The sequence below is a fragment of the Protopterus annectens genome, chromosome 4.part0, assembly GCF_019279795.1.
Source record: "Protopterus annectens isolate FY-2018-M chromosome 4.part0, PAN1.0, whole genome shotgun sequence".
NCBI classification, from domain to species: domain Eukaryota; kingdom Metazoa; phylum Chordata; order Ceratodontiformes; family Protopteridae; genus Protopterus; species Protopterus annectens.
In genome coordinates, this window is record NC_056733.1 from 1,795,532,281 (window position 1) to 1,795,559,574 (window position 27,294).

The 27,294-nt window shown below is 42.1% G+C and overlaps 1 protein-coding gene across 1 annotated transcript in view; it reads left to right on the forward strand.

Annotated features, from left to right (window-relative positions):
• Window positions 1-27,294, forward strand: part of FAM114A2 (family with sequence similarity 114 member A2) — a 1,115,082-nt gene that overhangs the window by 732,906 nt on the left and 354,882 nt on the right. The window lies entirely within an intron of this gene.

The window sequence follows — 27,294 nt, forward strand, 5'->3', positions numbered from 1 at the left end:
TGCGGAAACTTTTTCTTGCTTCTTACCGATGCCAGTAGAAGTTAATAATTGCATTACTTGTGGGAAGCAAATACCTCATAAGGATTTTCATTTGTACTGTATTCCTTTCCTAGGCCCTGACCACAATGTACCTTGCTGTCGGTTTTGTGCTAAATTTAATCGACGCACTATTAAACGTCTGTATATTTTTGCTTCTAAATATTTTGGCTCGCGCTTTAATTATCCAGAAATATCTTCGATTAGCAATCCGACTACTGGAATACCTAAAAAATGCAAAGAAAAGGACAAAGACAGGCCGTTGAGGTCCAGAACTGATGATGAGGCTTCTCCTAAGCCAGTCACCAGTTTGCCGGTACTCCATGAGGTGCTTTCACAGCCCCTGATACCTGCTATTTCTGATTCACAGGCCTCTACTGAGACCCATTCGGAGTCCTGTATGCTGCGAGATGCTTCAATTATGGAACCCGCGGATGTGTCTACCTTAGATGGGTCTGGAGCCGCTGTGCAGGCACCGGCTTCTGAGGGTGTTTTCAGGCCTACATATTTGTATTTTAGACCAACGCCATCTTCAAAATTAAGGCTAAAATGTAAATCTATGTCTAAAAAAACAAAACCTGGTCCACAAATGTAGGCCCCTATGCCTAAAAAAACAAATGATCAAAATGGCTGAAAATTTAATTACTCTGATCAGGGGTAGCCAACCCCCCCCCCCCCCCCTGCTAAGAGGCCTATGCAAGACTTTGATTATGAATCTTCTGAACAGGATTCTATTTCTTCTGACTCTTCTAATGAACCGGATTTGTCTATGCCTACTTATGAGGACTCTGATGCAGAAGACTCCATTCCTTCTGCTTCTCCCCCTGAGGATTTTTCTTTTGGGGAAACTTTACATACCTTAAGGGAACATTACCATAGGGAAAGTCAGGATTTCTCTGAATCTAAAAAGAGAATTAGGGATTTTCTTCTTTCTCAGCATAGGCCTTTGGCTATACCTCCTGTTCTAGACATTGTTGATGTTTTTTCAGAATCTAGTATGGCTTCTGATTCTCTGCTTCCGGCTCCTTGCAAGCTAGACAGATACTACAGGGTTCCTGACTCCCACAAATTCTTTTTCAAAAATCCTATTGCAGATCCTGAAACCATTTCTCAGGGTCCCATGGGCATTAAGGCCTCTACTGCTAAAAATTTTACCCCTTCTGATAGAGATTCCAGGGTGCTGGATAGATGGGGTAAGAAGGTTTACACTTCTGCAACCTTGGCAATCAGGGCTTTAAACTGGCAATTTCATATGTTTAAATATCAACAGCATATCATTGGGACTGCTTAAACAGAAAATTATGTTAATTTCCGACTGTGTGGAAAATAAAGATTTACAGGATTTATTGCATTCAGCTGAACAAGTTGGAAAACATTCTTGCAATGTGGTTTTGATTCTTTGGAGGCCTCTTTCAGGGCTACTTAAATGGTCTGTGCTAAGAAGGCATGCTTGGCTCAAAGAGCAAACTCTGCCCGATCATGTTAAAGCAAAATTGTTGGATGCTCCTTTACAACAGGACCGTCTCTTTGGTAATAAGGCTGAAGAAGTTTTAAAAAAGATGGAAGATAAAGCTAAATCTATGCAAACTGTGAAGGATTTTTTACAAGTGCAACGTCCAAGATTTAGTAGGCACTGGCCTACTAAGAACTGGTCCTTTCCAGTTCCTTCGAGAGCCACTCAAGTCAAACCCAGACATTCCAAAGGCTCCAGGTTTCAGTCACAAGGGACTTTTAGAACAAAACAATGGGGTGCCTCCTCCTCCTCCAAATTTGGAAACAACAAGGCACCTTTGGTAAGCAGTCTCAATGACTTCCTTTTACACTTACCAAGCACTTAACTTTTAGCTGCCCCTTTGTGGGGAAAACTGGCACTTCATGCAAGAAACTGGCAACTTATAACCCAGGACAAATGGGTTTTAAATATAGTATCCCAGGGGTACAGATTTCATTTCCACACGTTGCCAATCCCAAACGGATGGCCAGACTTGCCCCCAAATCAGTGGACAGAGGCCCAGAAACAAGTACTGTCCCTCATGAACATGGGGGCTATTCAACCAGTACCATAAGAGGAAAAGAGACAAGGTTTCTATTCAGGACTTTTTCTGGTACTCAGAAAAGACAAATCAGGGCGTCCAATTCTGGACTTATCTACACTAAACACATTTCTGGACGTTCCAAAGTTCAAGATGCTGACTCTTCAACAGTTGCTTCCTATGCTAGGCAAAGATGCCTGGTTGGTAACTCTAGACTTAAGAGGCTTACCTGCATATCCCAATCAGGGAGTCTTGCAGAAGATACCTCCGCTTCAAAGCAGGCTACTTGCATTACCAATTCTCTGCACTGCCCTATGGCTTATCTACTGCGCCCAGGGTCTTCACAACGTGCCTGGCTCCAGTAATTGCATTTTGCAGGCAAAGAAATATTCAAATATAACCATACCTGGACAATTGTTTAATTCATGCAGAAAACAGGGACATTCTTCTAAAACATCTGGCATTTGTAAAAAGGGTTCTAACTTGTCTAGGGTACACCATAAATGAAAATAAATCACAACTGGTACCCTCAAAAAATTACATTCCTGGGTGCAAGCTTAAATACAACTGCCCAGATGGCTTACCTTATGCCAGAAAAGCAAATTCATTTGTTAACTTACTTCAAACAGGTGGCCACAAAAACCCTACTATCTGCAAGACAAATTCTGCAAGCCTTGGGGCTCATGGCCTCCTGCATTCTTCTAATTCCATATGCAAGACTGCATATGAGGAAACTTCAGTGGTACTTAAAAAGTTTATGGAGTCAACATTTTTACAGCCTGGAAACAATGATTCCTATCATACCTTGCCTGCAACTAGAGTTCCTATGGTGGGCAGAGGCCTGCCACCAAAACAAGGGACTGCCATTCACTCCACCCCCTGTCACCCAAACCCTAACTACAGATGCATCAGACTATGCTTGGGGAACTTATCTGGCAGGGAAGTGCATTCAGGGCAAATGGAGCCCAAATCAAATGCACCTTCATATCAATCAAAAAGAGATGCTAGCTGTACAGAATGCACTGACAGCCTTCAAGGACTACCTTCATCCAGGACAATTAATGATAAAGACAGACAACACCACAGTTATGTGGTACATAAACAAGCAGGGGGGTACACACTCCTACACCCTTTGCAGACTAGCCATGTCATTGTGGAACATGGCCTTGACCTACCAAATTCAACTACAAGCTCAATTCCGGCCAGGAAAGCTGAATACTCTGGCAGATGAACTAAGCAGAAATCTCGTGGACTCACACGAATGGAAACTGGAACCATGGATTTTCAACATGTTGACACGCAAATGGGGGATTCAAGACATAGATCTTTTTGCCTCACCCCAGAACTATCAGTTGGACAAATTCTACACAAGAACTCATCACAAAAAAGCCTGGAAAGTGGATGCTCTATCATTCATCTGGAAAAACCTGTCAGTCTGTGCCTTTCCCCCTCTGCCTCTGCTCTCCAGAGGTCTACTAAAAGTCAAACAGGACAAACCAAAAATGATTTTGATTGCTCCAGACTGGCCTCGCCAACACTGGTACCCACTTCTGCGCAATGTGTCACACCTTCCACCGTGGCACCTGCCTCAGACACCTTACTTACTGTCTCAGCAGAACAACCAAATTCTGCACACTCAGCTCCAAACTTTGAATCTTGCAGCGTGGCTAATCACCTAAATTTGCCCTTAGCATCCCTCAGCAAACCTTTGATGGATGCCATTTTGGAGGCAAGAAGGCCTAGTACTAGAAAATCTTATGCTGCCAAATGGAAAAGATTATGTGCCTCGAATCAATCACAAGGGATAAGCATAGCAGTGCCCAATATTCCGCAGATTTTACAATACTTAACTGAGATGCTTCACAAGGGCCTGTCCTTTTCTTCCATAAAAATCCATGCCTCAGCCATTTCAGCTCATTACAACACAGAACCTCCCCTCTTCTCTCATCCTCTGCTAAAGCAGTATCTCAGAGCGGCCAGAAACTTAAGACCACCCAGGAGATCTCCAACCCCTGCCTGGGACCTCACTTTTGTATTGGAAAAACTCACTCTCCCTCCTTTCGAGCCAGCTGCTACTGCAGACTTCTCTCCTGAAAACAGCTCTCCTTTTAGCAGTCACTTCAACTAGAAGGAGTTCCGAATTACAGGCTGTTATGGCAGTGGAGCCTTTCATTATTTTTCATGTGGACAGGGTGTCTCAGGACTAATCCATCCTTCATGCCTAAGGTGGTATCCAGTGTGGCTTGTAATCAGACCATTCATTTGCCAACTTTCTTTCCCAATCCACAGAACAAGGGGGAGTGGATTCTGCATTCATTGGATGTACACAGACAACTTAGATTTTACTTAAACAGGACAAGATCTCTAAGAAAATCTGAATGACTACTTTTGGCATTTGCTGCAGGGGAAGAGGGAAAGCCTATTTCAAAGCAGACTATTTCCAAATGGATACGCCATTGTATTTGTTTCTGCTATATGCACTATGGTAAAACTATCCCCCAGGGGATCAGATCTCATTCCACCAGGGCTGCATCTACTTCTACAGCCTTTCTCAGAGGTGTGCCTGTCAGAGGCATTCTAGAAGCTGCTACCTGGAGCTCAGTTCATACGTTCACCAAACATTACCATTTACCTTTCTTCTCTAAATCCAGAGCTGGCTTTGCCACTGCTGTCCTGTAGGGCCTTATAGCTGGTCCTAATGCTGTTTAAATCCATCCTCCCAACCATAGCTTTGGGAATCTACCCAGATGTAATGACTGCAACAGTGAAACACAAAGAGCATAGTGCAGATGTTCATCGTGCATACAGCTGCAGTAATCACAGCCGTCAGGCGGGTCCTCAGTCGGCCGAATTCCAAAGTCTAGGTCCGGCGTCGGTTGCTGTCGCTTTTTTTCCTGATGTCAGTGAGGCAGGGGTATATAAGACACAGCCGACGCCATTTTCCTCAGTCTTTTTTGCCGCGCGGTGCCCGAAGCAGAAGCAGTTCGCAAGTGCCGGTCGGCCAGCTCCTGAATTTACGAAAAATTGGAAACTGAAGTCTTCATTAAAGCTAAGTACCCCGTTGGGGAAACTTTTCTTGCCTCAGACCGATGTCAGAAAAAGTTAACAATTGTATTTCTTGTGGGAAGCAAATACCGCATAAGGATTTCCATTCCCTCTGCATACCTTGTTTAGGCCCAGACCACGACGTCTCAGGCTGTCGCTTTTGCACTACTTTCAATAAACGCACTATTAAGCGTCGGGCGGAGTTCGCCCAACACTTTTTTGGTAAAACCTTTGATTATAAAATGTCGTTGGAGTCTCCGACTACCGTTTTGTCCAAAAAATGCAAGGACAAGGACCGACACACGAGGTCCGCGGTCCCCACCGACACCACGCCAAAACCGGCTACACGTGGTCCGGTTCTCAGTGAGACGCCTATGCAGTCCCTGACTACCGACCACACTTCTTTGGCGGTGTCTTCTGTAACCGAGACCGCAGGTACCTCGGCCCATACCCAGACTACAACTACCGAAGCCACTGTGAGCGTTGAGCCTCCTAATGTGGACAGGTCCACTTCCACCCATGGTGTCTTTAGACCCTCATCTTCCATTTCCATTAAGGCCTTTACTAAGTCCAAATCAGCCAGGCATCCCAAGAGGCTTGTTGCACAGGGCCCATCCCCAGGCCCCATGCCTAAAAAGCAGATGCTTAAAATGGCTGAGGATTTAATTACTCTTATCAGGGGTTCCCAACCCCCTCCAGACAAGAGACCCAGAGTGGAGGAAGATTCTCCCTCTTCTGATCAGGGCTCCATTTTTTCAGAACATTCTGATGTAGAGGAACACTCTTACTCCCCATTTGAAGATTCTGATGCAGAGCAGTCCATTCCTTCTGTATCTCCTCCTGAGGATTTTTCTTTTGGAGAAACCTTGCACACCTTGAGGGAACACTTCCATTGGGAAGGCCAAGACTTTTCTGATTCCAAGAAAAGACTTAGGGAATTTCTTGTTACCTCAGCACAGACCTCTGGCGATACCTCCTGTCTTGGACGTACTTGATGATGTTTATTCGGAGGCTTGCCTTAATCCGGATTCCCTGCCTCCTGCCCCAGTCAAGCCTGATAGGTACTACAGAGTTCCTAACTCTCACCAATTTCTTTACAAAAGCCATGATGCTGACCCTGAAACCATTTCTCAAGGCCCCAAGGGAATGAAGGCCTCTACTGCCAAGAATCCACTACCTTCCGAAAGAGAGTCAAGATCCTTAGAAAGGTGGGGAAAAAGGTATATACCTCGGCCACCCTAGCCATGAGGGCCTTAAATTGTCAGTTTCATATGCTTAAATATCAGCAGTTTCTGTTAGCACAACTAAGAAATAAAATGTCTCAACCTGAACAACTAGATTTGAAGGAGTTGCAGGATATGATGCATAGTGCAGAACAAGTGGGTAAACACACCTTACAATGTGGCTATGATGCCCTAGAGGCCTCAAGTAGAGCTGCTGTTACAGGATCAGTCATTCGTAGACATGCATGGCTTAGGGAACAAATCTTGCCTGATCATGTGAAAGCTAAACTACTAGATGCTCCTTTACAAAAGGATGTACTATTTGGTACTAATGCTGAGGAGATACTATGGAAAATGGAAGAAAAAGCCAAATCTATGCAAACTGTCAAAGCTTTTCTACAGGTTCAACCACCACATTTTAGCAGAAATTGGCCTTCTAAAAACTGGTCCTTTCCAGCCACGGACAAGCCCCAAAGAGGTAGATACAGGCGCACAAGGGGCAGAAGGCAATCACAAGGATCATATAGAGGCAGGCAATGGCAAACTCCAGCACCAAGAGGTGGCGAAGACAGTGCACAACAATACAGGAAACAAACCCAATGACTTCCTCCTTTCCATGCCAAGCAAGTATCAGCTGGCAGCACCCTTGGGAGGAAAGCTGGCATTATTTTCAAGAAATTGGCATATTGTTACAACAGACAAATGGATCTTGGACGTTATAAACAGAGGCTACAGATTTCATTTTCACACTCTCCCAAAAATGAGAGGCATGCCAAACCTGCCACACAATCAAAGGGCAGAGGCACAACTACAAATTTCAAAGCTCATAGACATGAAAGCTATTCAAGAGGTACCTACTCACGAACAAGGTCAAGGTTTTTATTCCAGGCTATTTCTGGTACCAAGGAAAGGAACCGACTGGAGACCCATTTTGGACTTATCCATCCTAAACACATTCTTACTGCACAAAATTCAAGATGCTCACATTACAGCAGCTTCTTCCCATGCTGGGCAAGGAGTTTTGGCTGGTAACATTGGACCTCAAGGAGGCATACCTGCATGTCCCAATCAGACAAAGCTGCAGAAGATACCTCAGATTTCTTGCAGGTTCAATCCACTATCAATTCTCTGCATTGCCCTTTGGCTTATCTACTGCCCAGAGTATTCACGAAATGCCTGGCATCAGTAATTGCCTACTGCAGACTTCAAGGGATACAAATTTACCCTTATTTGGACGACTGCCTGATCCAAGCGGACAGCAAGCACATACTTCTGGAACATCTGGCTTATGCAACACGGTTACTGAATTCTCTGGGATACACAATCAACAAAGAGAAATCCAGGCTAACACCATCTCAGAAAATAACTTTCCTGGGTGCCAACTTGGACACAAACACCCAGATGGCCTATCTTACGCCAGAAAAACAGGGCAACTAACTCAGTACTTCAAAACACTAGCAAATTGTACCAGGCTTACTGCAAGGAAAATCCTGCAGGCTCTGGGCTTCATGGCATCTTGCATTCTTTTAATCCCATGTGCAAAGTTGCATATGAGGAAACTTCAATGGTACCTAAAAAAACCTATGGTCTCAACACAGCCACAGTTTGGAAACAATAATACCAGTAATTCCATGTTTGCAAAAGGAATCTCTATGGTGGGCCCAAGCATGTCAAACAAACACAGATCTCCCATTCTGCAAGCCTCAAGCAAATCAAGTCATCACAACAGACGCCTCAGATTACGCCTGGGGGACGCACATGACAGACAGGTGCATTCAGGGCAAATGGTCCCAAAAGGAAAAGCACCTTCACATCAATCAAAAAGAAATGCTAGCAGTGATAAATGCAATTACAGCTTTCAAGGACCTCCTGCATCCAGGACAATTATTGATAAGAACAGACAACACCACAGTAATGTGGTACATAAATAAACAAGGAGGAACACATTCATACCCCCTGTGCAGACTAGCCATGACACTTTGGAACTTGGCTCTGGAATGGCAAATCGAACTTCAAGCACAGTACTTGCCAGGCTTGGAAAACACGCTGGCAGACAATCTAAGCAGAAATATGACAGATCCACACGAATGGAAGTTGCATCCTCAAGTGTTTACAAAGATAATCCAAGCGTGGGGGAGGCTAGACATAGATCTCTTCACCTCCCACAGGAATCATCAATTGGAAAAGTTTTGTTCAAGGACCTTTCATCCAAAGGCCTGGAGAGTGGATGCCCTTTCATTCAGTTGGACAGCATGGACAGTTTACACTTTCCCACCTCTGCCTCTTCTGCCCAAGGTGCTCTTGAAAGCAAGAGCAGACAGACCGAAGATGATACTGATTGCTCCAGACTGGCCAAGACAACACTGGTACCCACTCCTGAGGAGCCTAACACATACTCCTCCCTGGCCCCTACCTCTAATGCCTCTTCTGCTGACTCAGCACAGCTACAAAACTCTTCACAGTCAGCTGAAAACACTCAATCTCGCTGCATGGAAAATTCCTTAACACCACAACAGACCCTACAAGAGGGTACCCAAAGAGGTGCAGGATGTCATTTTGGAAGCCAGACGGCCATCTACTAGAAAGGCTTACTCCGCAAAATGGAAACGGTTTTGCTCTTGGAATGAGAAAAAAGGCCAGGACCCAAGAAAACTGAATTTGCCTCAGGTATTACAGTATCTAGCTGAGCTGCTGAACAGTGGACTTTCATTTTCCTCCATAAAAATCCATGCCTCAGCCATTTCTGCAGAATTCAACACGGATCCACCCTTATTCTCTCACCCACTCTTAAGACAGTTCCTCAGAGGGGCTAAGAATACAAGACCACCAAGGAAACAACCAGTGCCAGCCTGGGATCTTAATTACATTCTAGAAAAATTAACATTGCCTCCCTTTGAACCAGCTGCCTCAACAGATTTGCAATACTTGTCCTGGAAAACAGCTTTCCTTCTGGCCATTACCTCAGCTCGGAGGGTTTCGGAACTACAAGCCCTCATGGCTGTGCAGCCTTTTCTCATCTTCCATCAGGACAGGGTTTCCTTGAACCAACCCGTCATTTATGCCTAAAGTGGTATCCAGGGTAGCTTTAAATCAAGCCATACACTTACCTACCTTTTACCCCAATCCTCAAAACAAAGGGGAAAGGCTGCTACACTCCTTAGACATCCATAGACAGCTACGTTATTATTTGGACAGAACAAAGCCTTTCAGGAAATCAGAACAACTTTTTGTGTCCTATGCAGGAGGAGCTCAAGGGAAGCCAGTTACCAAACAGACAATTTCAAAATGGATAGGCCACTGCATACGGTTTTGTTACTCCTATCATGGAAAATCTGTCCCTACAGGCATCAGATCCCACTCCACCAGGGCCACAGCTACCTCTACAGCCTTCCTCAGAGGAGTTCCTACCAAAGATATTTTGGAGGCAGCCACTTGGAGTTCTGTGCATACCTTCACAAAACACTACCACCTGCCTTTATATTCCAAAACTAGAGCAGGCTTTGCCACTGCTGTGTTGCAGGGCATTCTGGCTCATCCCAGTTCCACCTAGTGCCTACCACCCTGTGCGTAGCTTTGGGACTCTACCCATCTGTGATTACTGCAGCTGTATGCACGATGAACATAGTACAGTTTTGTACCTACCATAAATGTAGATGTTCGAGTGCTAATACAACTGCAGTACAGTTTTCCCTCCCTCCATCCCCTCTTGGTAAAGGCCTAGGTCCTAACCCCTCTTCATACAACCTGATTGGGTTATCCTTCTATGGTATATTTGCTTGCAACTATTGATTTTTGATTATATTGCTTTGCATGTATATAAATATAATTTATGTATTGCCTTCCTACTGGGGGCACCTGACATCTGGGGCAAGAAAGACTGAAGAAAATGGCGTTGGCTGTGTCTTATATACCCCTGCCTCATTGACGTCAGGAAAGAAAGCGACAGCAACCGACGCCGGACCTAGACTTTGTTATTCGGCCGACCGAGGACCTGCCTGACGGCAGAAAACCCATCTGTGATTACTGCAGCTGTATTAGCACTCGAACATCTACATTTATGGTAGGTACAAAACTGTACTTTGTGTACACTTACCATAAATGTAGATGTTCGAGTGTATTCACTATTGCAGTCCTGGTTACCCTCCCTCCAACCCCCTGTTTTTCTCTTAGTATACCTCTACTTTTCTTTACTATGCTTAAAAGCCTTTTCGGTGTATTTGCTTTTATTTGGAGGTATATATTTTTGTGTTTTTAATTACTTAAATATTTGGCTCCCCGTTTGGGGGGCACCTGACATCTGGGGCAAGAAAAACTGATGTAATGGCGTTGGCTGCATGTTTTATATCCCTGACGTCATGGAAGAAGGGACAGCAAACAACGCAGGACCCAGGACTTAGTTAATCAGGCCGACTGAGGGCATCCTGCCAGCAGATTACCCAAATGTAATGACTGCAACAGTGAATACACTCGAACATCTACATTTATGGTAAGTGTACACAGCTGTACTATTTGCTGCTTCACAGGGTATGCCCCTCACTGGTTAATTTAGGCCACAAAACCAGTAATCTTCTCCCTCAGAATCTCCATCAGAAATAAATATCACAGAGTTAAGGACTTCAAACATAACAAATCTCCTGAACTTCTGTAAAGAAGTCTCTAAATTTGACTATAAATGTATTAACCATAATGTTGATATTCCAAAGTGTTCTGCAGAAAAACTCAGACCTCTCAAACGATTGGGGACAAATATCAACTGAATCAGGGACAAGTCATGACAACATCATGGACAATCAGGGACACATTTAAAATATTAGTGCTATTAACTTGACACATTGACAGACCCAGAGCATATGAATTAATACACATTTTCTGAGGTAAATGAAGTTTATAACTCTTAATTGTTGTCATTATTCATTATGTGTAATTCACCACCTTTCCTCCAAAAGTCACTACTTTTAGGAGGGATTAGGTGGGACAGAGTTGGAATTTGAGTCAAAATCAGGGACGTCCCTAGAAATCAGAGACAGTTGAGCTGTATGCTCTACTTGCATCTGGGCAAATGTATTAAATTGGCAGTCCAGACTTGATCCAGGCAAATGGGGAGGTCTAAAAGCAAACCAGCTGGTCCTCAAGCTTTAGGAAATTACTGGTAAACCTGTATAGCAAAACAAATGACTCCAAAATTAAGGAAAGCATCAAACAACATCCAGGAAGAAGGTGTAGAAATCCCAAAAAAAGGACTATAAATAGTCTCTCATCTAGAGTTTTTTTTTTTATACTAAAAATACCAAGTTATAGCCTCATAACAGGGAGAGGCATTTTTTTTTCATGTCAGAGAGAGGGCCTTGTTGGGCACACAGCAGCGCAAGGTTATTAATCAAACTCTCAGCTCCTCTGGGACTTTTGCAAAGGAGGTGGGAGTCCGTCTGAATGGTTCCAAATCTTTGGGTTAGATTTCTGAATATGTGTGTCTTATTTCCTTGGCCAGTATGCTTGCAAAGAAGCTGCAATGGTAGCTGAAGAACGTGTGGAAGCAGCACAGACACCTGCTAATTAAGACTTTGCCTCTGCAGTATTATCTCAAGGAGAAATTTAGGTGGTAGTTATTGCAGGTACTGAAGAATTAGGAGATGCCCTTTGCAGTTCCAGAGAGTATATACCCTGACTGTATATGGCTTGGAACTAACCTACATAGGCCATTGCAGTGTATTTGGCAAGTAGAACAAGGCTGTGGTCAAAAGGCGTATTAACTGGAAAGAAATGTTGGCCTTTATCTTAGTCCTAGAGATTCTCAAGGCAGTTTGGTAGCTAGGAACCCTGAATGTGATTACAGGCTGTGCTACGCTTATGTGAGAACTACGCAAACAAGGGAAATTCCCTCCTACAAGTTGCAGAATAATGCTAACAACATAGAGCCTAGCTTCTCACAAAGGCCTTCACCTTTGGGCAACTTGCATCACCGTAGACCTTAGCACTGTAGCAGATCAGGTAAGTAGGTCAAAGGTGAGTAACTGTGTGTGTGTGGAGGTGCAATTCTGGTGTCTTACGGCATATAACCAGGGAAGCAAGGAAGACAAGAGGTTGGCTTGTTTGGCTCAAAAAATGTATAAGCTGCATCTTTTATACTGTATAATAGCTGTTAGGATGGAGTACCTATTTTGTAAACCAGGGGTACTTGGTCTTACCAATGTTAAAAGAAAAAAATGAAAAAAAAAATGTTTTAACTTTTCTTGAAGTTCTGCATATTGCAAACCTCTACACCAGACAGCTGTAGTCACTACTAACATTATTCTGTTTGTAACCCTGAATGCTCTCCTAGGGGCAGACATTCTGAGAAGAGGTTGTTTTCTTCTAAAGTTAACATTTTCCCATGATGCACTGCGACTACACAGTTGATGAGATTACAATGCCCATGGTAGGACTGTCACATCAGTTTCATTGTCTTAGAATGGAAGAACTGAGAGGTAGTGCTAATAGTGTTGCCACTATCCATTTTTTTCCAGAATATCCGGAAATTAAATTGATTGCCTGGTAGTCCAGAAATTACTGTACAAACTCAGCTTCAAAAAAAGAAACAGGCTGTCGGAGTTTTTTAAATCGGTGGATTTACTATGCTTTTTTTTTTTTTTTTACTGAAAAGTATAGTAAAGCAGCAGAAAAAAAACATCACAAACAGAAAAAAAGAGGGCAGTCCTCCTCATATGGTGTGGTGATGATGTCACAAAATGGGTGAAAAGTAGATGTGCAGAGAGGGAGGAGATAGGCAGGGCTATGGGAGGTGCAAGGGGTGTGGCCTTGGTCTAGTTTTAGCCACAATGAAAGGTGGCAACCCTAAGAGCTAATTTTGAGAGCCCTCTGTAAAAGTAACATTTACTGTTGTGCACTGCAGTGGCTCTTACAAATGTGCTTCCTATTGATGTGTTCTACATTCTGTGAAAAGAGCTTCCAGAAGTATCAACTCATTTCTGAGATAACAGACTTTTTACAGGCATTCACTTTCTGCCTTGTATCATTTCATTCTCAAGTTACCCATATTCCCTCTTCCAGCCAGCAAATGTGTTACATTTCCTGCTGTGCAAGGTTCAGCTAATTAGACAGCTTTGCCTGACAGTACACATCAAACAGATTAGTCTGTAGTCTACCGGTAAGAGTGTTCCCTTATCTCTCTGTCTGCCTCTCTCTCTCTCTCTCTCCTTACTAATGTCATCTGCGCTTTTACAGTAAGTAATGTTTCAACAGGTTTTGTCAATCTGTGATGCATAGCCGGCCTTAGACATAGGCCAACTAGGCAGCCGCCTAGGGTGCTGCTGTAGCAGGGGCACTTTTCTAGTATTTATTTGGTATAGGTTGACCAGGATGGGGGCACTGGGTGGTGAGGTGGGGGGTGCCGTGGAGCCCTTTTGCCTAGGGCACCAGTTTACCTATGGCTACCCCTGCTGTGATGTAAAGGTATATTTCTAAAACCATGCCCTATAACATACACAGGCAACAGTTCATATTAGCTTAGCTATTAACAAGTGTGGATATGTCTGAAAGCTAACAAAGGAATGATATTTAAACAGAGCTTTTCATAGCAATATAGTCCTCACCCTTATTAACTGGCAGGCCAGTGAAGTCAACATATACTTTTTGTTAATATTTCATTAGTATGCACATATTCATATATGTTTGAATTGTCCTTGTTTTAATTGTATTCTATATTTTCCTCACTAACCACAATATAGTGCTTACTACCGCTGTGCTGAACAGTGTGCACACTTTTCTGTCTCACTATCAATAATGTTGTCCAGTGTATACAGCTACAGTAACCTTTTCTATTTACTTAGAAACACCACAGTAGAAGTAACTCACTGGATAATGCAGGACATGGACTGTCCTTGTCCTGCATTATCCAGTGAGTTATTTCTATTGTGGTGTTTCTAAGTTGCAAGTTTTAATGAGGTTTGTGCTTTTCTATTTACTGTTATCCAGAATTTCTCACATTTTATTCAGAAACCAGGTATAATTGACTATCTCAGCTTTCATGTTTTATGCCACAGTCATCCTGAAGCATTTTGCAGTTGACCAAGTAGTTAGTTTCACTGTAGCCTGTTATAAATGTACTATTTTTTTTTTCTTGGAGGTAACAACACTGCTTGAAGAAAAGATTATTAACTCCCTATTAAAATCATCTATCCCTCATCTTCTCACTAATCGTCTTATAAATCCATCTATCCACCCATTCTCAACCCCTTTTTTCCCATTTTTGTACATGAGTTTGGGGTGTAACATGTTTTTACTCCTCACAAATAACACCACATTTCCTCCTATTCAGTCTCACATGCTGTACCACTCCTATCTCCTCTATCATAATTTCTTCTATTCTTCCCCACTCCAGTGTCTAAACTAGTCATGCTTACAAAACTCCTCTAACTTTAAACATAATTAGCTTAACCCTCCACCCTTCTCTTCAAATATAAAATACTATGTACCTCCTCTAATCCTCATAAACAATAGTAAAAACCTAACAATAATATGCTATACTTTCACTATTTTATTTATTCACATCTAAAATTCTATGTGGGGATGTCTAAACCAATCCTGGACCTATAACCTTTGTTTTCTTTCCTTCCACCCCTCTTGCATCTTCAAAACAACTGAAAATTTGCTCTTTAAACATCCGCAGCATTACTAATAAAGTAACTGAATTTCATTCCTGGATCCCAGATATTATAATTTTTACTGAAACATAGCTTAATCCACATATAAAAGACTCTGAAATCCTCCCTCCCTCCTTCTTACAATAGTATCCACTTTGACAGAATTCATAAAAAAGCTGGAGGTATCACTGTTTTCTTCTCTAACCAACTTATTTTCTCTTCTTCCACCATTCCTACTCATAGATTTCCACCAGCTGAGGTTATCATCTCTAACTTTAATGTTAAACATAAGAGTATTGGGTATTGTTACCGTATATATTCCCCCCAAGAAATAATATCTCTGTCCAGAATACATCCTTCATTAGACATCTATCTCTATTTTTTGACTCAGCTATTCTGGGGCCTCTTGGTATTGACTGGCAAGCCCTTACAACTGACTACTTGCAATAGCATTCATCTCTATGGATTTTTTCATTTAATTACCTCCCACACTTGCATCAACCCTGTGTCAAACACTGAATCCTATTCTGGATCCAAGTTTAAAGTCCTCAGGACTGTACCTCACCAACTACTTTCCTGGACTCCCTTAGTGACTATCTTCCCATTTTGTCAACAGACTAGTTACAAACCATCCCCAACATTTCTTCTTTAAAGAATGTCTTAACCTTACAAACTTCAAACCAAAAAATTCAGCAACATCTTGTGGTCCATTGACTGGTCCACCCTTTACCCCCTTCCATTAGATGAAGCAGTCTTAAGTTTCAGTGCTATATCCCTCAATACTCTCAACATCTTTGCATCCATTAGAAGAACAAGGGCTATCTCACTTAACCAGGACACTAATGCATAAAAGAGGCACAGCTTGGAGAAGACTGAATAAGTGTAAATCCTCCAGAGAACTACTAACTTACAAACACGTTAGGAATCTCACAAAAAACATATTACTTCTGAGAAACAGTACTAATTAGACCATCAATTAAACCAGAAAATCAATCCTAAAAAATTGTGGTTTTCCATAAAGGACATTCTCTATCTTGGAATACCAAGTACTAAAAACAAATTCTTGATATCTCTCCCTCTGAAGTAGCTTACAAATTTAATTCCTATTTCATAGATTCTGTAGCTTCACTAATAGATACCACCTAACAAAGCTATAACAACACAGTCACATCAGCCACTTCTACAAACTCCACCTTTTCTCTTAAAACAGCTGCAATCTCATACATGAAACATCTATTAAGTAAACTTTAAACCTTGCTCCCCCTCTGTCCTTCTTTCCCAATTCTATACTTCGTCTTCATTTCCTTTCTGAAATATTGCCTTCATACCCCATATTTACTTAGCCATTTTTTAATCACCATGGCTTTCTTTCTCTCTTGATAAAGATGTACTTCTGAAAATGTCATAATATATGTATACATATTGTATTTTTTTTAATTGTTTCTATGTTTGATGTTGCTTAACAGATGTATTTAATAATATGGAGGTTTCACTGAAAGTGAGCTTCGTTCACAGTCAGACCTCCCTGGTAATCAAATGTCAAATAAAATAGTTTCACTAAAGTTAAAGAATGCTCATTAGTTATACATATAAGGCACTATTCAGATGCTTAACAGCTGCAAATGCATAAGCTGTGAAGCCTGATGAATAACCATGACAGGAAGGGGAGTAGCCCAGTAGCAGGTATCATGCTGAGCAGGTGTGTTGATTATTCAGCCATCATGACTCCTCAGTGAATGAATGAATGTGATTACCTCTTCACCAACAGACAGTAAAGAATGAGGTGTGGCTCATGGTCATGGGAACCCTAAATCAGAGACAATGACCATGGATTTTTACAGGTATCTGAAAAGTAGCATCAGATAAACTGTTATAAATAACAGGGAAAAACAGCTCTTAAACTGCAGATGCACAGTAAATACTCATGTGACACAGGTGACCCAAAACAGTTGCATCTAAAGATGACTACGTATATCCCAAAATACCCCAAATTATTTTTGAGACCTCTAGTCCAGTGCAAAGAAAGCATTGGCACATTCAGCACATGGAGCTGTGAGGCCATATCTCTGTTTGCTATTAAACATTTTGTTATATGAGGAAAGCTTGCAAAACAAAGTAGTGCAATTTGTAGAGATCAGAGTAGATGTCAATATCAAGTCCTATCATCTGACTGGCAGTTACTAGTTGCCTTGCATGCCCTCCTGCAAACAGACTGCTTATGCAAATCACATTGAAAAGCTCCTCAACACACAAATGGAATGCAAGAATTATGGGTCCTACTAACTCTGTCATATTGTGTCATTTCTATACAACTAACTGCATTCAAGTACCTTCATCAAAACAGTTCCCTCCCTGCATCTGATCACATAGCAGCATCATTTTGTATTAAAGACACAGTTGAAAACCCAAAGCATTTCCTGAGATATGCATGTTTACTGCAAGACAAGCATGCAGACAGACATAACCTAACACGTGTTACGTGGACATGTGTTACAAGAATGAAAGACACTGCTGTGCATTATTGCCTTGTATTCACAAGAAGTGATGAGTAAGACAAAATAATTGTGTTTAACAATTGGCTAGTGGGTTACAATCTTAAGACATGCAGCATGAGTTAACCTGGCACTACTGCAAACTTGGTTTGAAAATTAATCTTTAGGTAGTAGCCATTTAAACCAATTAGCTATTTGGTCATGCACCACATCTCAGCATAGCTTGTGGAAAGTTGATTAGGACAGGGCACCAAAATTTCAGCCAGTTCTGACAAAAGCATGGGAGTATTACAGCTGCTATGGCTGCAGTTTCTGAAGGATTTTAGAAAGAGTAGTGTTATGAAAAACAGCTAGCCAGTCTGCTGTACTTTTACATGCATGGTATATGGGAAATATGTCTTCTTAGCTTAGCTGTAACACAGTTGCTATTATTCTGAGGTAAGAGCAACTTTAGAGTACTGATCATGGAAACATAAGCCTCGGCATTTTGCTTCACTTCAGCATCACAGGCAGTAAACCTGTCACTGCCCTTCTGCATACTTCAAAACTTAAATTGTGAAAACGAGTTAGGACCAACGACTCAAAGTCATGGACAGTTTTTAAATCACAATGAGTTCATTTATTTATTTATTTTTATTTATTTTACATTTGTTGACCGGGATAGTCCGACTGGATATATGTCCATTTTCAGTTGAGGCCCGGGGAGAAAAGCTCCATATATATATATATATATATATATATATATATATATATATATATATATATATATATATATATATATATATATATATATGTACACACACACACCCACAAATTACATGTTACAAGCAGAGCATTATTACAGCACCAAACATACAGAGAGGTATTGTACATACAGAGGTAGTTTACATAATACAAATACATCACTGTTACAATTACATTTCAATATCACACTCATGTCAGGATAAAAGGCAATACAATCTGTCATATTTAATACAAAGTAGTAACCTTTCAATAAGAAAGAAAACTAGATGAAGACAGGCGTTATATTCAACTAGAAATTACATCAGTCCATGTGGCTTATGTCAGAATGCATTTTCTCAAGAATAACAAGTTATGTCTGTCATTACTGTCTACCTGTAATCCATGGTTGTTGTTGTGTCTTTTGGCTTTTCCCGGTTAGGGGTCGCCACAGTGGAACTCCGGTCCGCTAATGATTGGTAGTTGATTTTTACGTGCCGAGTTACCAGCCCTGATGCACAACCTTCAATGAAGGTACGTCCATTCACGCATGTCTCCACGCAGAAGATGCTCTAGCCGAGAATCGAACCGGGCAGCGTCTTACTGTGAGGTGACAACGCTACCACAGCACCACCACCGCATCCCTGTAATCCATGGTCATTTCCCATATAATAAAAAATGTGGGAACCAAGTCAAAACCAGGAAGACAGGTGATGGCCTTGCTGCAAAAAAAAAAAAAAAAAGACACTGTCAAGAGTCAATTGCCACCAGTACTTCAGCACCACGCCTCAAGTGCTTACCTATCAGTATAGTAGGAGTGCCACTTCAAAGTAAACCTGTTACAGCATTCTTCTTTGATTTGGCAGCAAAGAGCAGATCCCAAAGAAAACATAATACACAGTGCATTCCTTCTTCCATAATCAAAATACCTTGTCTAGCACCATCACTAACATAAGCATTCTGTTCAATGTATACCCTCACAATAAATAGTACTGTACCATACTACTGACTCTCTTGCCTGACCAGTGTCCAAATTTTCATTTACTAAATATTTTGGTACTTCATGTGATGTTATTACTTTCTGTGAATAAGGATATAGCAGTGTGAACGTAAGTTTGATTTTTTTTTCTCTAAACTCTCATCTGCTGTTGACTCAGCATTTTACTTTGTATATACTTTTCGTGTAACTTCTGTTACTGTAAATTTGTGCAATAATATAGCTATGTAATTTTGTTGCTTTATGAATGTATGATATAACTATGTCATATTCTTGTTTTTTGAATGTATGCATGTTAGTGTCTTCTTTTCTTTTTTTTTGAGCTTTTCTCCTCGGGTCTCCACTGAAAATGGGCCTTTGGTTCAGCTGGACTATCCCGGTTAACAAATGACAAATAAAATAAATAAAATGATAAATTTTCTGGTATTATACAGTGGCCTATAACCTGTGCAAATTCAGACAACATAAAAATGCTACATAAGATACCAGTATGTTATACAACATGCTGTTATAATTGCTATGTAGAAATTGTTAGTAAATCAGACATTTACATATGTAATGGCTGTGCTTGCTTGGGCACAGGTAAGTGTCGACTGATGACAAGGGTGCAGTGTTCAGCACTTTCTGAAGGTTTACCAATGCAGACAACTATCGCCACAATAAGAGACTTAAAGTTGCCCCATAATGGAGTCTGTAAAGGTCCCTTGAGATCTGAACGACTGGATGGGAGATAGGAAATTTACCCCAGGGATCACTTTAGTCTCCCTGTTATACAGGGATCCAGGGAAGTAAATATTGTGGGAAGAAATAGCCAGGGAATTGTTATGGCTAGGCTTGTACAGGCCCTAGGGCCGATAGCCTAGTACCAGCCTATGAACCAGGCCTAGATGAGTGAGCTAAATTCTGTGAAGCATCCCATGTCTGCGTTGTCGATGTCTCAGTTTTAAATTTCCTTATGTCAGTGACACAGTCTGGTGGCAAGCTATACAGTGAGCTCATTGCTGCTCAGCATGGCATATCTCCTCTATATGACCCTTAACTGTCCGGATTTTCACCTCATATTTTTTTGACTGTTCCTCATAAATTTTGCAATTTTCTGGAGTTTTGTGGCAAATCAGTGAGGACTGAATTCTCTAAATAATGACAGGCATTTGAGTTTCAGACTTTGTTTCCTTCAGAAAATGCATGGTAAAACAAGAACTTTTATTCTAACAACTTTCTAAGCTTATAAGAGCAGTATTTAAAATTTGTCCCTATTTTTGGGGCTTTGTCTGCTCATTATTTTTGTCTTTGTCCAGAATTTTTGTTATAAGAGGTTGAGAGCTATGTCCTTTTCAAGGGCACGACTGCACATCACACAAGGTACATTTGTTTATATTGTTGGAATAGCCAGTATATGTACAATTGATACACAAAAAGACTGACACAAGCTAGTGATTTTCCACAAGCGTGTTCATCTGTCAGCTTTTAATGGTGCTATTCTTATGGGCACCACTGCAGTGGTATACAGCATGATTGATGTCACTCCATCACAGACTGCTGCTGCTGCTGATGATAATGATGATGCTAGTCAACAGTGCTATAACAAAGTTGCAAAGTTACCTGCCAACAAATCTTTCCATATGCATCGTTGTGTACTCCAAGGACTAAACTCGGTAGAACTACCTTACCATAAAACTAACACTCAGCTAGTTGAAACTCACAAAATCATACGTATGCATCCCTGCATGCCTAGCTCTCAGTACTATTCTCAGTACTATACTACAAAATTATCTCGATAGCAGGACATACATATGCACCCCTGCATGTCTAGCTCTCAGTACTATACTACAAAATGATCTAGATAGCAGGACATACATACGCACCCCTGCATGTCCATCTCTCAGTACTATACTACAAAATTATCTAGATAGCAGCACATAGATATGCACTCCTACATGTCAAGCTCTCAGTAGTGTACTACAAAGTTATCTAGATAGCAGGACACTGTAATCAAAAGAAAAAAATGCCATCTGAACCAGAAAAATTTCATTGCCTCAGTCTTTATTCTAACTGCAGTACCAAAACCTGGAATTTAGTCCCTTTATCGGTTATGTCCATACTTACTCTGCTCTCCTTCAAACCCACCCTAAAAAATAGTATCTCTTAGTTTTGCTGCTGCTCTACACCAGGTTAAATTGATCTTACCTTTTCTTTTCTCGTACCTTTTCTACCCTATCACCGCCCCCTATGTAGCCTACTCCAGTAACCCCTCCCTCTTTTTCTCCCTCCTGACTTAATTTCAATCTATTCCTTTTTAACCTTATCTCTCTCATTTTTCTTTCTCATCACATAGTATAATCCTTTCCAAAGTTTTTTTTTAAACATCTTTATTCAATTATCACTTGTAACTAGAAATAGTGAATACACTTACAGAGATAAAACAACTTGAATTGAGATATTTAGAAAAAACTACATAGGAAAAATGGGAGTAGTGGGAACAATGCATACAGGGAAGGAATAAGGTTTAAAAGGAGGACTTAAATGAGCTATATGATGTTTGACTGATAACATTTGGGTAGATTATACATGTGATGTATAATGTTTGCAACTGGGAGTGTGTCAGTATGGTTTGTGATATAAAATGCTTGCAACTAGGATTGTGTCATTGTGGTTTGTTTTCATTTACATAAATGTATGATTGTGTCGTAAGTGATGGTTTAATAAAGATGCTTCTTATTTAAAAAAGGGAGCAGGAATTGGATAATTTATGTAATGTTACTTTGGTTATACTAGATGTAGCAATATATGTGAAGCATAATGTTTGTTGATTTTAACTTGTTAATACAGTTTGATTATTTTTATATAAATGTGAATGTGCCTATACTGCCTTTTCTCCCCACTGCTAGAATGTCAGTATCATTTTTTTTCTCCTGTCTGCTCTTATCCTTCAGTCATCTAGCACTCATTTCCCTTATGAATTTTCTTCCCTTCTTTAATGTAAGCATTTATAACTTGCACTGGGTAACCATACTTTCAGTATTTGTTTATTCTTCCCACCACTCATAAGATTTACTCCATACTCACCTGTAAGACTACTATAGATCAGTAGTTTTAACCTAATAAATAACTTTTCGTTGGAACATATTTTTGTCCTCTAGTTGGCCTTTTAACATGTTCATAACTTGGTACTTAACAAGTGTGGCATCATCGTCGTCATCATGCACAACTCCCATAGTAACTCCCTGTATGAGTAAGTCAAACCATAATCTAGTAATATTTTCCACTTAAACTACTTAAACTGTTAGAAACCAGCATGTCAGAATCCAAATACATCAGGCACACAAATCTCTGCAAACTCTACAATGAAGTCTCAAAATTCACTTACACTAGCAGCACCTCTAACATTGTCTAAGCAGGTAGATTCATAAAGGAGTTTTATACCCACTTAAATAAATGTACAGGATTGTCAGTCCCATCCAGACCAAAACATAATAGGAAATTTAAAAGCAAGCCATCCTGATGGTCTACTGACATAAAGTGTACAGTAGAAGAAAACAATCATGCTGTATAGCAGATCTACAGAACTTCAAGTCAAGGACACCATTATCAATCTGACCAAGAACATTAAAAATGACTGTTGGATCTACTAAGGCATTCTGTAAACTCAGGTTAGTATCTGAGGTGAAAGACATTTACAAATATTGCATGTGAAGTTGTTCTATCTCACCGTTTTGTTCTTACACGTGGATTCGGAGCCAATCCCTCGGCTCCGAGTCGGCCGCTTTTCAAGCTCAAACTCTCAGAGAAGCTTGAGGCCCAGTATATATCCCATGATGCTCTACTGTAAACCCCAGATCTAGTTTGCCACTGCAACGGATCTACAGACTCGTTGGAGGAAGCTCGGGCCAGTGTTATTTTTTTCTATATTCAGAGATTTTTTGAAAAATATTTTCTCTTAGAGTGTTAGCTAGTGTTATAGTATTTGAAAAAAATAGAGTTTAGTTAGACTTAGCGTGTATATTAGAATACCTTTGGAGTGTTTTCTTAACGGCTGTTTGTTCTAGGCCTTTCCTAGTTTTTTGGGCGTGACAGGGCTCTGTCAGCTCCTTTGTGTGTGTTAATTTTATTAGTGGTAGTTTAGAATTAGTTAGATTAGTTAGAAATTTGCTACTTCTGTAGAGAGTTAAACTTATAAAAATAGTTGAATAACTTTTGTGTTAATACTTAAAGTTTTGAGTTCAGGGATCTGAACTTATATATATATATATATATATATATATATATATATATATATATATATGTATATATATATAGTTATATATGTATTTCCTCTCTTTCTTCTAAAATGTCTGAGAAGCAAAAGTCTGGCTTCAAAAGGTGTGAGTATGGCCAAAAAATGTCTGTGACAGACAACCACTCCACCTGTGTGTACTGTTTGGGATCTGTTCATTTGCAGGAAGTGTGCTCTATCTGCCACTCCTTTAGCGCCAGGGTTCTTCTGGAAAGGCGCAGGAAGCTGGTGGATAGGGGACTCCTGAAGCCTGATTTTCAGGCTGCGCTGGACAAGACCGACCTTTCTTCCAAGGCTTCGAAGGGGTCGAAGTCATCCAAGGGGTCCTCGGAGCCCAAGTCCTTGGCTCTCAGCTCCTCTAGTATGGTTCGATCATCGGCTTTACAGCCCTTGGGGCCGTGTACCGATCCTTTGCCTCAGAGCCCAGTTGTGGATCCGGTGTTGGAGACTCCTCAGTCTCCGATTCTTCAATTGGTGCCGTCTTCGGCCCCTTCGACCCATTCCTCAACTCATTCTTCGAGGTTATCTGATGTGGACCTGGACCGCGTGGTTAAGAGATTGCTAGAGAACCCGGCCCTGGCCAGAATGCTTTCCGCTTCGAGCCACTCTGCTTTGAAGCCTGAAATTCCAGTCCTACTTACTCCTCCTCCTCCAAAACCAATCAAACTCTCGGAGCCGGGGCAGAAAGAACCGATGTTGGTAGAGCCCTCGGAGCCAAGGTTTGATCTAGCTCCCTCGGCTCCATCGACCTTGATCTCCTCGGTTCTGACCGGGGAGTCTCGGAACCGACACTCCCTCGCTGGCTCCAGGGTGGAGAGTCGGACCGAGACTTCGGTTCCGACCCTTCCCCTCGGGGCTTCGGCGCAGGTAGGTTCGGCTCCGTCCTTTGGATTGGAGCGCGAGGTCTCGGCTCGGGGAGGGCTGCCGGCCTCTTCGGAGCTAACAGACTTCTTGGACCGGGATTCTAGTGCCTTCGATGCCATGAGGAAAGTCATGTCTTCTAAGACCACTACCTCCTCAGATTTTTCTTCCCCTCCCCCTAAAGGGCCTCGTTCTGTCTCTTCCCCACAGGTCCCTACAAAGCGTCGAGACCTAGAGCCTCAGCTATCCCCATTGGGCAGCCCCTCCTCTAAAGGGACTTCACCGGACGCTCCCACCGATGAAGTACCTAGGAATAGACTGTGCAAGAGGAGGCACTTGGATTCCCCACAGGAATCCCTGACATCAGATACCAACTTGGAGGAATCAGAAGGGTCCCCATGATCCTCCTCAGAGGATGTCTCATTTGCAGACATATTGGAGATATTAAGGCAGAGAGGTGATTGGCAGTCCCTTGCCCCTACTGTGGATGAGTCGGTACTCCTGAAGGTCTTTGGGTCTCAACCATCCAACTCCTGGGTTACTCCTCCCTTCTACAAACTAATGGATCTGGTTGCTCGAAGGGCATGGGAGTCCCCTGATTCAGTGGAACCGGTCCCTTGGAGGCCCAACAAGTTCATTACTTCCCCTGCTGACAAGGCCTTTCTTACCAAGGGAGTTCCGGTTGATGCCATGGTGGTCGCGGCAGCCACCAAGAAAGAGATGTTGGAAACCTCTTCTTCTGTCCATCCTCCTAATAGGGATTCTAGGACGATAGACAGGTATGGGAAATGCATATTTAGTTCTGCGGCTTTTTCCATGAGATCGCTCAACTACCTGACCCATTTTACCCGCCTTCAACAAGATCTCCTTAAAGAGCTGGGAGATACTCTACAGGGTAACACAGCTGATGCAGTTTCTGAGAAAGTGACTGCACAACTCAAAGCCCTCAATTCTATAGTCAACTCATCCATGCGGCTCATTTCTTATGCCACCGATGGATCGAGTAGGGCGGCAGGTTCAGCAATAGCTCTTTGGAGACAGTCCTGGATGTGCCTTTGCTCCTTTGTGGAAGCCTTCAAGTCTTCCTTAGTCAATACTCCATTCGATGGTTCTGCCTTGTTCGGGCCTAAAGTTAAGGAGACACTTAGTAGGTGTGAACAAGAAGGAAAGACTCTGTCTTCTGTAGGAGTCCATTTTTCCACTCCAACTAGACCGTACCCCAAAGGGCAACGAAGTGGAAAAATGTGGTTTCAAAAGCCCCAAGGAGCTTTCCAGAACACACCTACGGATACCCCCTTTAGGGGCAGAAGAGGGGGTAAAAACAGAAGACGCCGTCCAAACGGCAGAGGGGGTCCGCAAAATCAGGGTGACAGGGAGCAGTTCCTCTTGTAAGCCCTATCAGTGTTCCTAAAAGGAAGCTCGGCTGTCCTTGTCTGGAGGCGGTCGGGGGTCGCTAAACACCTGGCTAAACATTACAGTGGATTCTTGGGTAAAAAGTATCCTTTCCAGAGGTTAATACATTCCCTTTACAAAATTCCTTCCCATGTGTACAAGTATTCCAGACGTTCCACCCAGTCTGCGAAAACTAGCAGCCATAGAGATTCAAAACCTGCTAGACAAAAGAGTCATCCAGCCAGTCCCGGTGGACCAGATAGGATCCGGAACTTACTCAAGGTTATTTTTAGTTCCAAAGAAAACAGGGGACTGGAGGCCTATATTAGACCTCAGCAAACTCAATAACTTAAGTCTGATGAAACATTTTATACAAACGTGAAAGCGCGTACTGATTTTACTCATTAAAGGATTTTATTCTATTTTTGGTCGGCTTCGATTGTCTTGGTATACCAAACCTTCATTTTTTATTAAACTCAACACCTTCGTCAAGAAGGAAAAGTTCCGGATGGTCACGCTTCAATCAATACTTCCGTTCCTAGAAACGGGCGATTGGATGTGCTCTATAGATCTCTGGGATGCTTACTACCACATCAAAATGGCCAGATCATCCAGAGATCACTTGCGTTTCCGGCTGGGGGCCAATCATTACCAGTTCAGAGCCCTGCCCTTTGGTCTCACCACAGCCCCCAGAGTGTTCACCAAATGTATGGCAGTGGTCACGGCTCACCTGAGATGCTTAGGATTCCAGGTGTTTCCATATCTGGACGACTGGCTCCTCACCGCCACCTCCAGGCATCAACTAATTCAGGCAAGAGACTACACTATCAACCTGTGTTCCCAGTTGGGCATAACCTTAAATTTGAAAAATCTGCATTATAGCCCTCGCAGCATATTACCTTTATAGGAGCAGAGCTAGACACTGTCGATTCAAGGATCAGGTTGCCTCAAACAAGAATCTTATCTCTAAGAAGTCAGTTGTCCAGTCTGTTGACCCAGAACAAAGCTCCTGCATCCCAGATACTGAAGCTATTAGGCACAATGGCAGCCACGCTAATAGCAGTCCCGTTGGGGTGCATGCACATGCGGATACTCCAGTGGTTACTCTTCGCACAATGGTCTTACCAACAACTGCCCATGTTGCATGAGATTCTGCTAACAAATCTTTGCAAGAAGGATCTCAATTGGTGGCTGAACAGCGACCAGATAGTAGTCGGACGTCCCCTTGTTCTTCCCCAACTCATAGCCACAGTGACCACAGATGCTTCCCTGATGGGGTGGGAGGGCTATTTCAGCGAAAGACTGTCCAAGGTACTTGGTCAAGCATGGAGTCACATTTGCATATAAATGTCCTGGAGCTGAGAGTGGTGTTCCTGGCATTGCAACACTTTCACGACTGTCTTCCTCCAGGGACTATTGCAATTCAGACGGACAACATGTCAGTAGTGTGGTACATCAACAAGCAAGGGGAAACCAAATTGTATCCCTTATGCCGAGAGGCCCTAAGAATTTGGCAGTGGGCTGTATCCACCAGCCGCTTTCTGATAGCAACGCACATCCCGGGGTCATCCAACGTGATAGTG